This window comes from Protopterus annectens, chromosome 5.part1, assembly GCF_019279795.1.
Source record: "Protopterus annectens isolate FY-2018-M chromosome 5.part1, PAN1.0, whole genome shotgun sequence".
Taxonomy (NCBI): Eukaryota; Metazoa; Chordata; order Ceratodontiformes; family Protopteridae; genus Protopterus; species Protopterus annectens.
Window position 1 is genome coordinate 382,457,250 of NC_056736.1, and position 13,822 is coordinate 382,471,071.

A 13,822-nucleotide genomic window follows, 5' to 3' on the forward strand; every position below is an offset into this window, starting at 1 on the left:
CTTCACATAAAAATATATATATTTCCTACAAACCTACATCTACAATAACTATACAAACACAATCTTTTACCAGCTTCTCTGTGGCATCCTCTAGTCTATATGTGACAGACATAATTTTTCTCCTATAGGACAACAGCAAAACAAACTTTGCTTTAGATTATCAATACAAAGCAAAAAGGAAACAGCAACCCAGTACTCCCCCACATGCATATTCTAACCTACCCCAATGTGGAGAAATACATCCCAACCCAGGTCCCATCTCCTCACCTCCTAACCCCCTAACTTCTATAAATCACTAAACTTTACAACCATTAACCTTCAAAGTATCAGAAACAAAATCCCAGAATTACATGTCTGGATAGCTCACAACAAATCTGATATTATAGTTGCTACTAAGACATGGTTAAAACCCTTCATTAAAGATGCCAAATTCCTTCCCCCAGGCTTTGTTTGTCTTGGATCAGATAGACTCTGTAAAAAACATGGAGGTGTCATTCTGATATACCTAAATACCTTTACTATAGTCCCATATACTAAGTCTATCTCACATTTTTCCACAGCAAAAATATTAATTTCCTTCCTGAAAATGAATAATTGCAAGAGCCTCTGTATTGTACTCCTATATATCCCTCCAGAGAATAACATTCCTATATTAGAAGAAATCCTTGCCTGGACATCAGATAATGTAACAAATTAAACAATCATTCTGGGGAATGTAAATATTAACTGGCTAGATATCTCCCACCACCATTCTGCCTCCAATATCACTTTATGCAGCAAATTAATAATTTAACTAGACACAACAAAAACAATGATAGTGGCTCTATCTTGGACTGGATTATGGTCTCCGACCCAAATAGAACTGCTTCCACAGGAACACTCCCTAATAGTATAAGTGACCACATACCTACTTATCTAGCAATCTAGCTCCACACCGAGAAAAGAGAGCAAACACTAATCATGCCAGTTGGCTTACTAGACCCAGTAAGAAACTCATGACTGCCAGGGACAAAGTGTGGACATGATGGCAAAAAACAAAAAATCCCTCTGACCTCACACAATATAAACAACTTTGTAATCAAGTAAAGTGCCTAATCATTAAAAATAAAAAAGAACACTACCCTAGTCTACAAAATTACCATTAGCACCCCCCCCCAAAAAAAAAAATCTGGAGCTCCATCAATTCTTTACTAAACTCAGGCTTAAATAATAATACTTGTCCAAATCCAGACAAAACACCCACTGAAATAACCTCACTGTTTAACTCATATTTCATCAATACTGTAGCCAATCTAACCACCACCTTTCAACAAACTAACTCAGCTCATTTTAAACAATCCACACACAATGTCTTTAATCACCCTTTACCCAGCTTTTCTCTTTCTCTTATACCTACTGCCACTATAAAAAAACTGCTTCTTAAACTCAAACCCAGCACCAATACCCATGACAATCTCCATCCTGAATTCCTATAAATATCAGTCATATCTGCTGCTTATTCCATCAGTATACTTCTTAACAGATCTATTCAGGAGTCTCACATACCCACAATTTGGAACAAAGCATATATTCTGCCTCTTCTTAAAAAAATGCAACAACACAGATGTTTCCAGCTTTTGACCTATTGCTATCCTCTCACCCATCTGAAAGATTCTGTAAAAAATGCATTCACTCTCAACTTCTTCATTATCTGCTTCACAACCAAATCCTTTTTCCCACTCAGCATGGTTTTAGGCCTGGTCACAGCACTGCTACAGCTCTTATATCCTTCATTGATATAGTTAACGAGGCCTGAGATGCTGGAAAAATTGTTCCTTCTTTCTTTCTTGTCCTTTCTAAGGCCTTTAATATGGTGTCGCACTCTCTTCTTCTCACTAAACTCTAACACAGGCATCTCACCCCCACCATAGACTGGTTCTCAAACTACCTCACAAATAGGCAATGATCAACCAAGTGGCAACATTCTTTCTCTCCATTCCTTAACACAACCATAGGTGCTCCCCAAGGATCCATACTAGGGCCCCTTCTGTTTAGCATTTTATCAATAACTTCCACACCACTCTTAGTCAATGTACTATCATGCAATATGCAGACAACTCAACCATCATCTGTGCTGCCAATTTCTCATTTGAACTACAGCAACTCTCCCAAAATGCCCTCACTTCTACCAATAACCATCTCACCCTAAACCCCAACAAACTAAACTTACACTTTTCACCTCCCAAAAAACACTTCCCTAAACAAGGATGAATTCACTATTAATGCTAAAAATGGCACTATCCTTGAGGTTGTACCAAATACAAAAAAATAAAATGGTAATTTCTTTAGGGACACAAACAATGTCTAGAATGTTCTGCTCCCTGGTAATTTTTTTTTTAAGAATCTGCAGCAATTGTTGTTCCTGAACATAATTTGTGACTAACTTCCTTACTACGTTGTTGAATCACATTATTTCAGTCTGTTTTTGGTAAATGTAAGTCCGCAGCCATTATTATTCTTCTATTCTGTGTTTCATGCAAGAAATGTATGACAAACCACAATGTTTTGTCAGACGTGGTCTGCACCTGTCACCTCCGGGATTCAGGTTACTGGCTAAAGCTCTTGCCACCCCTATAGTGCCTTTTTTAGGTAAGGATCAAAGGACAAAACCACCACCACAACAGATACAAGCATGCAAAATCTGAAGGTAATGCTACTCAATGCTAAAAGTCTAAACCTCAAAATGCACTCTCTCAAGGCACTCCTAAAAATGGAGAACATTGATATCTGTGCAGTAACTGAGACCTGGTTCAAGGCTCCAGAGAGCACCCCTGCAATACCAGGCTACAACTCTTACCACACTTTTCGGCCACCAAACCAAGATCGAAACACTAAAGACAGAGGAGTGTCCATATTTACCAAGGATATTCACACCTCCAGACTAGTTGCCCAACACAATGCATCTGAAATTCTCCAGGTGCAACTAACAGTAGGTAAGACTGCAATCTAAACTGTAGCTTGCTACAGATCCTCCACCATGCCCCAAGATTCTCACTACACCTTTCTAAACATACTGGAAAATATACAACCAAACACCCTAATGCTGGGTGATTTCAAATACCTTGCCATTAACTGAGAAAACTACTCAGGTACCAACACCTTTTCCCAATGGTTCTTGGAATTCATAAATTCCAATGCCCTGGATCAACTAATCCATTTTCCCACCAGGGGTCCAATATCCTAGACCTAGACATTACCAACATGGGAGATAGATGCTCCACACCAGTGGTCACCCCCTCATTGGTCAGGTCTGACCATAAGCTAATCACCCTTGACATCCACATCCCACCCCCACCCCCCAGTAAGGAAACCTCCTTAAAAAACTTCTCCAAAGCCAACTTCATGCTACTCAAGTCAGAAGTGACAAACTTCATGACACCCATGCAGACAGGAGCTGAAAGTTCAACTGCTGAATCCTACACTAAGGCACTGTACAAGCACATCCACTCGTGCATGAATCATACCATCCCAAATAGAACCAAGATGATCTGCTCCAAAAAAAAGGAAGCCAATCTGGTGGTCCCCTGCCATAAATAAACTATACAACAGAAGGAAGAAACTGTTGCAGAAAAGAGGAAAATCCCAGGATGCAAAAAACTCCCTTACCAGCCTCAGTAAGAAGCTGAGATCCCTCATAAAATCTTCCAAAGCTAGTTATGAAAACAAAATTGCTAAAGATTCCAAAGACAACCACAAGGCATTCTATAGCTATGTTGTTGTTGTTTGTCTTTTCCCGTTTAGGGGTTGCCACAGCGAAACTCCGGTCTGCTAATGACTGGCAGTAGATTTTTATGGTGCTGAGTTGCCAGCCTGATGTCCAACCTCCAGCGAAGACATGCCCATTCACGCAAGTCTTTTGAAGGCCACTTGACCATGGGGAGGACAAGCAGATGCCACATAGAAGGCACTCCAGCCGAGAATCGAACAGGAGAACCTCTTGCTGTGAGGCAACAATGATACTGCTGCACCACCGCGGCTTATGTCAAGAATCTAAATGGCAATGCTCAGATCTGCTCTGAGCTACAACAGAATAGCATTAAATATACTCATCCCAAGGATATTGCCAATATCCTGGCAGATCAATTTAGTGGCAATTTTGCTCCCCTCTCACCCGCAAAAGGGCCCATCTCAATTCCAAAATATTACCACATTTTGGTAATCACGGCCACACAGGTAGAAACTGCACTCCCCAAACCTAAGAATACAGCCTCCATGGGACCAGATGACATCTAGGGCTGTGTACTACATGAACTACAAAATGAACTGGCACCTCACCTAAGTGTCATGTTTAATCATAGCCTCACCTCAGGCTTTGTGCCTACTGAGTGGTGCACAGCTACAGTTATCTCACTCCACAAGGGGGAATCCACCTTGGATACCGGAAACTACCGTCCCATCAGTCTGACGAGCCTGATCTGCAAGGGCATAGAATGCATTATCGTGGAACTTATAAACAAAGACATTGGCAACCTTCAAACACTGGACCTCACCCAGTTTGGGTTCATGAAGGGCCAGTCTTGTCTCGTGAACCTGACTGACTTCTTCAAATCAGTCTCCAGAGCTGTGGACGAGGGTAAGGCAGTCTATCTGGACCTCGCCAAGGCCTTCAACACCATCCCCCACTCTGGAATCATAGATAAACCTACTAAGCTGGGCATAAATCCCTACATCACTCAATGGGTTGCCAACTGGCTTACTGACAGAACCCAGACTGTAAAAGTAGCCGACTCCAAATCCAGCTCCAGACAGGTGACAAGTGGAGTACCTCGGGGTTCAGTCCTGGGATCACCCTTGTTTGGCATCTACTTCTCTGAAGTACAGGCCAACACTAAGGGACTCTGGGCTAACAAGTTCGCAGATGACTGCAAACTGGGAGCCATTACTGAATCCCTAAATTATGTGGATATTCTATAAAAGGGCCTTACAGAAACAGATGCTTGGTGCCAGAGCCATGGGCTCAAGCTTAATGCCAAGAAATGTATAGTTATCCCCTTTGGGAAAAAACATGCACCCATGAATTACCACATAGGTGGCAGTACACTAAACACCAAAAGTGTGATGAGATACTTGGGGACACATGTGGACAGTGGTCTCACATTCGATAACCACATCACCACAACAGTCAGGAAATCCTTCTATGTGGCACACCTCATCACTAAGGGCTTTTCATCTAGAAAAAAGGAGGTCATTGTCCCACTGTATTCATCCCTCATTAGACCCATTATAGAGTATAATGCCCCATTTGGTATGTACTTCACAAGACATCTGTAACAGCTGGAAAGGCTGCAGAAATACCTCACTAAAAGAATCACAGGCCTAAAGCAGATGCCCTATGCTGACCATCTAAAAAAACTCCAGCTATACCCTGTGGCATATCGTCTTCTCAGAGGTGATCGCTGCTTAACATACAAGGCCATGTCAAACCCAGAGCTGTTGGACATGCTCCACTTAGAGAAATCCCAATCCCTCAGAGCCACATGCTCCAGGGATCTAAACATTGTCATCACAATAAACAAAACATGCTGGAGGGATAGGTTCCTGACCCAGAGACTCCCCAGACTCTGGAATAGATTTCCCATACATGTCAAGCAGAGTGCCTCTTTGGCCCTCTTCAAAGGGAACCTTGAAGATTGGATGGGAGAAAGGAAATTCACCCCGGGGATCATGTCAGTCATGCTAGACACGGGTCCAGGGAAGTAAATAGTGTGGGAAGAAATAGCCAGGGAATTGTTATGGCTAGGCTTGTATAGGCCCTACTGCTGATAGCCTAGTACCAACCTATGAACATATGAACCTATGGGCTTCCTCAATGGCAGCCTCAAGCAACTTAGGCAAAGGAAACAACAATCCTCTTGGCATGTCCAACTCTAGGTGAGATGGAATGTCTATAGAAAATGTATGCAAACTATTCATTACTGAAAAAAAAATAATCAGCTATGTCTAACAAAATTAATATATTTTACAACTATAATTCACTTTTTCATGAGCATCACAAATTAAGCAAATAAGACTGCAAAATATGTAGTATATATTCTAATCCATGAATTGCTAGCATATGATATTTTATTTCACTGTTTATTGCCACAGCACAATAATACACTACTGCTCAACTTTCTTTATAGCAAATGTCTAGCTCAACATCCACCACATATTCTTCTTTTCAGCCAACACAGCTACTTCAGCTTTATATAATGGTATTTTTACTGAGAATGATATCCCTTGTTAGATAATAAATTGTCAATGACAACTTTTTTATATTATAATTTTCTCAGACAGGGTCATTTAACCAATGGTGGCAACATCAAAGGATAAAAAGAACTAAAGTTTTAAGAGTTTGGCATAATCAATTAGAAAGTATTTTTCTTTGGCTTTAGGTTGCATGTTTCCACCCAAAATGTTATCATTATTAGAGATAATTTATTCTTACAGGTTTTTTTTCTGAGTTATGGACTTCTGCACATTGCAGTTATTTTTCTCATTAATCTTTGAGGTTTTGATGCTTTATGAGGTACAAAGCATTTCAGAAGTCAATGGCAGCACCTTGTGTGTGAAGCTCTTGCATTCCAAAATCTTCAGGGGGTGTCTTCCCAAGTCAGAGATGATTACTGGAATGTATACAATCCGTATATTTAGGACATTAGCTTAAGTTCAATTTTATCCAGTAGTTATATTTTGTGATTATTTTATTTGCATTCTTTATAATAGAAGACATTTCTTTTTGACACCCAACAGTGACAGCATTTAATAAATTTAATAAGTTCAGAAAATAAAGGTGTAACTGCATTTTTCCAGTTCTTTGTAATCATTATTCTGTTGTTAATAAGCTCCAGAGAAGTGGGAATTGAGACTTGGGCACCATGTGGGAACTGCAGTTATAATAAATTTATCAATTCACAATCTTTGCGAGACACTTTCCCCTGGATTCATGAACCTTGCGCCAGGCGCCAGCATAGCGTCGGCGTTACAACGCCAAATATGGCTGCTGAGCGATTCAGGTATGAATGAATCCCACGTGCACTACCGGCGTGCGCCGGACCGTCCCCGCCCCCGGCTTAGGTATGCAAAACACACTGTGTGCGGTATTGCACCATGCAAATGAGGGCAAATAGCGATCCACGAAGTGGCGCAGGCGTAGCGTAGACTGGACGGCAATGTAAACCAAAAAGCGGTTTACATTTACCCAAACATGACCGAGGAGTAACGGAAGGCTGTCAAAGTCAGGTATCATATAGGTGCAATATGCCAATGTGGAAAGGCACCGAGAATGTCCAAAGAAAATATGCACAAAATGTAAAAATGACATAAATGGCACGTGCGTAGAAAGAACAGCAGACCCCGGGATATGTGCACAGAAGTTGCAAAGCAATGAAATAATATGACAATGTCCTAAAAGAGCAGTATAACACACATCAGCTGCACAGCCACCACACACCATAGTATGTATGTAAAGCTTCAACCCCAGCGCAATGGTTGTCAAGGAGTGGTGGCGGTGTTCGCCAGTAACCATGTATTAGTAGTCAATTCCATGCAAATGAGGCAGATAATAGTGAATCGCAAAAACGGCGGTGTAAGGATGGAGCAAGCGCGAGCGGTACTACACCGAAGAGTGGCCTACGAGATACATGTCAACCACAGAGGGTGTGCCACATTTGGAGGAAGGATATTGGAGGTCAGCAAATCTGGGCTGTACAATGCACATCACAGCATCAGGACTGGCGTGTTAGGAAATAGATGCGCTGAGAGTACATAATGCGCGTACAGATGCATGTGCACGAGGATGACTACGTTCCCTAAACCAGTCATGTGACGGCCTCCCGTCAACAACCACGGATATAGGAAGGTAATGCGGAGAATACGAGGAAATGCGGAAGCAGTGTAAATGGAGCCGTAATGAGCAATCAACACCAATCAATCCAGGAAGGGCAAACGGCGGCAGCTGATAACTCTGCATGCAGACTCCTGCATAACGGGAAAGGGGAGGCATATGAATGCAAAGATAGTAGGGGATGTAGCAGAAATGCAAAGAGCAAATAACCGAAATAGCACAGCCAAGTACAGAGGTAGCATAACTGCGGCTGCAGATAAAATGCATCATATGCCATGTGCCTGCAGGATGCAGTAATGTAAGATGCAAAGCCAAGGCAATGCAGGCAACTGTAATGTAACACTACAGGCAGTACCGTTGCAGTTGCAACCGTAAAACCACGGAAATAAGCCATGGATACGGCTGCACAGACACACCCAATGACATCACCGGGTATACAGCACAACAGTATTAAGTGTGAATGCACACAACACACAGCGTGATTTCCCAAACGCCGCACCGTAGGGTGTAAACAGACGGGAACTTTTAATATGTATATGCTGGGTGCCGCCGTGGCGTGATGCATAGGTATGTGGCTGAGACAGACGGAGTTGCGGACGGTCGTGCCGACAACTACCGTACGCCTCACAGGAGAAGGAGAGTGTTCAGACCAAGGGTGACCTACCAGGGGCTGCGAGACCTGGAGATAGTAGAGCGCTACAGGGTGGACAGGGACACGTTACAGCAAATAGTGGAGCTGTGCCGGCCGCGCCTGAGAACAAGAGACAACAGAGGGGAGCCCATCCCAGTGGACACAAAGGTATGTGTGAGCTTGCGAATACTGGCTACAGGTACCTTTCAAAGGCCAACCGGGGACATAATGGGCATCTCACAGGCATCAGCATCCAGGGTACTACACCAGTTCCTGGATGCCATGTTACCACATGCCCATGAGCACATAAATTTCCCCACATCTCAGGAGGAGTTGGCTAGCAATATGCGCCGCTTCCACCGTGTGGCACAATACCTGGAGGTCCTGGGTGCGATAGACTGTACGCACATAGAAATTAAGTCACCACCCGGGGAGCAGGGTAGACGCTACATAAACCGCAAGGGATACCCCTCCATCAATTGCCAGGTGAGGTGCAATGCGCAGGGCATTATCATGGATGTGTGTGCTGGCAGCCCTGGAAGCTACCACGACTCCCATATCTGGCATGCCTCACAGCTGTATCAAGTATTCGCCAGGGGGGACATCACACAAGGTCACCTTGTGGGGGATGCTGGCTACGCACTGGAGCCGTGGTTGATGACACCCATCAGAAATGCACACACACACATGCAAGAACGCCATAATGAGGCACACACACAAACAAGAATAATCATAGAGCGTGTGTTCGGGATGTTGAAATCACGGTTCCGGTGCTTGGATACATCCGGTGGAGCCTTGCAGTACTCTCCAGGCACAAGTGCCCACATATTCATAGTATGTTGTATGCTACACAATATGATTCTGCGGAAACAGCTGCTGCAGGGACATAATGCCGGAGGGCCACCAAGCCCGCCACAACTGCCAGGGCAAGCACAGGCACAGGGCGTTCAGCGCCATGGACACACTGAGCCAGCCCCAGTAGGTAGACAGAGGCGTACCCAATATGCCTACGCCCTGGCAAAGAGGGAACGCATAGCACATACTTTGACAGTGTAGGCCCCATGGACTGACACCTCCTGACCTGCACACACAGTAAAATGGACGCCACACAAACATGTCCGCCCGTAATGTGTACCGTATGTGCGGACGTATGTGTGACTCCAACAAAGGCACCGCCCAAACACTGCACACCCAATAGCCAGCAGAGCATGGAACGCCAACACCTCACTGCATGCCGGTTCTACAGCACATGGCGTAGCCGTATGCTGCCACTATCGCCGCAAGTCGACCACATATGTACTCATGTGCATACACAGATACGGAAATAGATATCAGTACACATGTAGAAATATATGTACGCATACACAGATATAAAGTACAACAGGGTAATATGGAACCCAGGGATGCAAGTTCACAGATAAGTAAGACTCGAAATCACCACATAGTAAACATAGTGACCGACAACCCGATCATCCGGGAGGGTGGGCAGAGCAGGTAACGCCAGCCATGGAAATGTCAACCTGCATCAATACATATCCGCGTGTCGGGATGGTCACCAGTCCACGGTACAGTAACGGGATATGTGCGTGTCATATCCATAGGATATGAGTGCGGAGATACACGCCGCCACCAGCGATGCGGCCAACGCATGCGATTGTGTTCAACCGTCGGTGCGAAAGCGGCAAGCATACTAGTGAAGTGTACGACATTATGAGGAACGTACCTCATTTGGGGTGTAAAACAATTCATGTTCCTCGCAGTTCCTCAAAGTTCCACATTGAAAATGTCTGTCAAACATCCATTGTTAGGAATGTATATAAATGACATCCTGGTAAATAGAATGTAATCATAGTAATTCATTAAAGGTTCTTCACTGTAAGTAAATCAGCATATTATAATCAACCTATGACCTACTTAGCTGAAGTTGTCACTATGCCATTACTATGTGTTCCACATTATGCCCATTTGTTTCACATTACTAATGTGTGTGTTCCTCACTCTGGAAATAGAAGGTTGAGAGCCATGGCGGCAATATGTGTATGTGTGAGGTGAGGTTGTCGTGTGTTCCGCTGTGTGTGTGTAATGTGTGTGCCACTGTAAAATGTGTATGTAGATGACATGTCACAGGCGGAGTGTAATAACATGCGTGGGCATACAGTACAGGAACCATAGGCATATGTACAGCAGTACCCACAAAGTAGTACTGACATCTCCTCAGTGGCTATGCGTGGTGGCGTGAAAGCGATGCAAAGCGGAAATGTCCCAGAATGTACCACAGGGCCATAGCCAACAGGAGATGCAAAGGACGCATGTACAAACCATGACCGTATGTATGGCGGCCATAAGGTACACTCAACACGGTCCGTCGGCAACGTTACACAGCATCAGGCATGTACGGCGAAAATACGAATGTGCTATCCCGGCACCGATCGGGAACACTTACGGTCCCGTAAATACCGCTGTGTGTTCCACGACCGTGAAGTAAGCAAGCGGCACACGAATAGGAGGCTACCGGTAGCATACAGGCCGTCCCAAGTATAGGACCACATTCACCGTAACTATTAGCGACAAAATGCCAATGGATAGTAGGCACGGACGAACATCCGCAGATATATAACCCATGTGAAGGAGGAATACGTGCAGGAAGCACACATGCAGGCGATACCGACAGCACGACATCAACAAAACAAACATTCCCGGAACAACAGACAGGTAACCTGCAGCCCCCCAAGCAGGGATGGAGCACACACACAAGCATATCCCGTATGTATAAATGCAAGACTCACACCCTGTACCCCTTACCCACATCCGCAGATATACCCCATCGCACATATCAAAGGGATAACAGCTAAAACCGTAGCAAAAACATACAGGCAGTCAATGACAGCGGCATACCCACAACAAGCTCGTGGGAAACACTAGCAGCGGCTGATGCATCCTTGCATCCGTTGTGTACAGGAATATAACAGCTATGTTACACATCTGAATGCACAACGCCATCAACAGCCGCCAGGACACGGACACCCACATGTCGAACAGAATACCATACCCAACACACACAATCCACGGCTAACACCACAGCGAAATGTACCCGACACCACACATAGCGGATGCAGTCACACAAACATGATACAATACATACCATCCTCACGAAGGTATTGCAAATAACCAACGGCCACACGAGGAAAGAACCATGTCCTAGTGCCGACGCCAGTATCGAACGAAAGGAGGATCACCGGTGATATGCGCATAAGTACACACCGAGGAACAGCTATTGGCCTGATTAACCCACATGCCTCAGGTGACGACGAATATAAGGAAGACTCCCTGTATATTCAAACCGTATGTTCATACCGAACAAAGAAGGAATACTAAAGGACTAACAAGTAAATACAGAAGAATGCAGAACCAAAGGCCGGAAAGGTATGTCGAACCCACGACATGTACTGGTGTGTAACGCACGATAGGTATGATGAATCTGTACAGTATGTGAACGGTGTGTGTAGGTAAAGATACCTGTCCATCAGGCAGAGAGAGGTGAAGGTTGGTTATGTAATGCTAAGCCGCGCAGCATACCAACGACTGTGGACAACGTGTGCAGAGCAGTGGGACAACATGTACACACCTGGGATAACCCCAGGTTAGGCTTGCCACCTTTTCAAATGGCCAAAGTGGGACATCTTCGGGACACACATCAGATGTTACAGGTGGACACATACCCATGGTCAGTACAAAGGGTAGAACTGTACTCATTTGCCTAAATAAAAGCGTAGTCTTGTAGCAGTTAAGTTGCTTATTGTGTGTCTTGTAACATTTAGGAATGTACATACATAAATAACTATGTTATGCAACTCTTACATAAAAATGGGACATAATTATGTCCTACAATCTCAGGACATTTGCCATTTGTAATATGTTTTGTCAGGACACAACTGCCCAAAGAGGGACTGTCCCTTGCAAAGTGGCACAGGTGGTAACCCTACCCCAGGTCTGCCATAGGGGTTGCAAACACAGAACAATGTCACCACCCACGCTGATGCTGGCAGTGGATATCCAACAATGAAGTGCCACAGCAGGGGATAGGACATGTATGTATAGTGTCACAGCACACATGTGTATGGGCATATATCGTCGATGTCATACGGAATGTGCGCACGACGTGCACGTATCCCACGCAGTAGGGGTGACTATGTCAATTATGTGTAATGCAAAGCTGTCATGATGGATATGTTCAGAAATCATAGACAGTATCACAGGCACAGCATGCATGATGGAGGGATGGCCTAATGTTATGTACATACACAAGATATGTATGACCTGCACATATGGGACAATGTAGTAGCAGAATAGGTACCCGAAATGGAGGGAACAGCAATTAACCATGTCCAAACGTTCCGTAGCAGGTGCAATGTGTGCCACAATGATGTCCAGCAGGGCCGTGTGTAAACACATGTGCAATGTACACAGTAGTGACACCCCCCCCATGGTAGTGTCCACTGAACGGCAGAAGTGGATGTCAACTGTTATGTCTATACAGTATGTCCGCTGTGGTGGTACCATGGGTCTGTGTCACCCTACCAGCAAGGGAGCTATCACATGACTAGTGACACAGTGTGCCCCTGTGGGATGTGCACAGTAACTATGTCCCACAGCACGGTGTGTGTCCAGTCTGTGGATGTCACACAGACGCCCGGGCCGAGAAATGTGGCATGTGTGCACACATGCAGGACTGCTCCTCCCACCCTGCCCACTGCAAACGCCATGTAGGAGTACTACATGCATCAGTACTGTGGAGAACATGGCCCATGGCACAGTAGATTACACCCCTGTGTTAGTGGCATGCAGGTGAGTACAGATGTGTTACATGACTGTCATTTGCATATGTAAACTGTCTGAGCTGGGTAGAGATCACAGCATGACTATACTGAGACATGTAACGTTGTATCCATTGTGTAAGGTACACCACACATGTGTTATTGTAACATGGCCTGCGTGTACATGTGTGTATGGCACAGGTACAAGGGCACCCAAGGTATCAGCTAGACATACGGTCCAGAAATGCGTGGTCCTGCACATGTGTACCCACGCCATGGTGGAATATGGCAACCACAGCACCATGTGGGCATGTGTGTGTACATCAACCATGTACAACGTGATATGCCTGTATAGGGACAGTATCCATGTGATACACACCGCATGACTGTCAGTATGCAAAGGTGATGTGTATGCACTATGTGTGATGTAACTGATGCAATGATATCTACATGATATATCTGCCACACTGACACCTGTATGGGTGTCAGCAACATGAGTAGGATGAGCTAGAA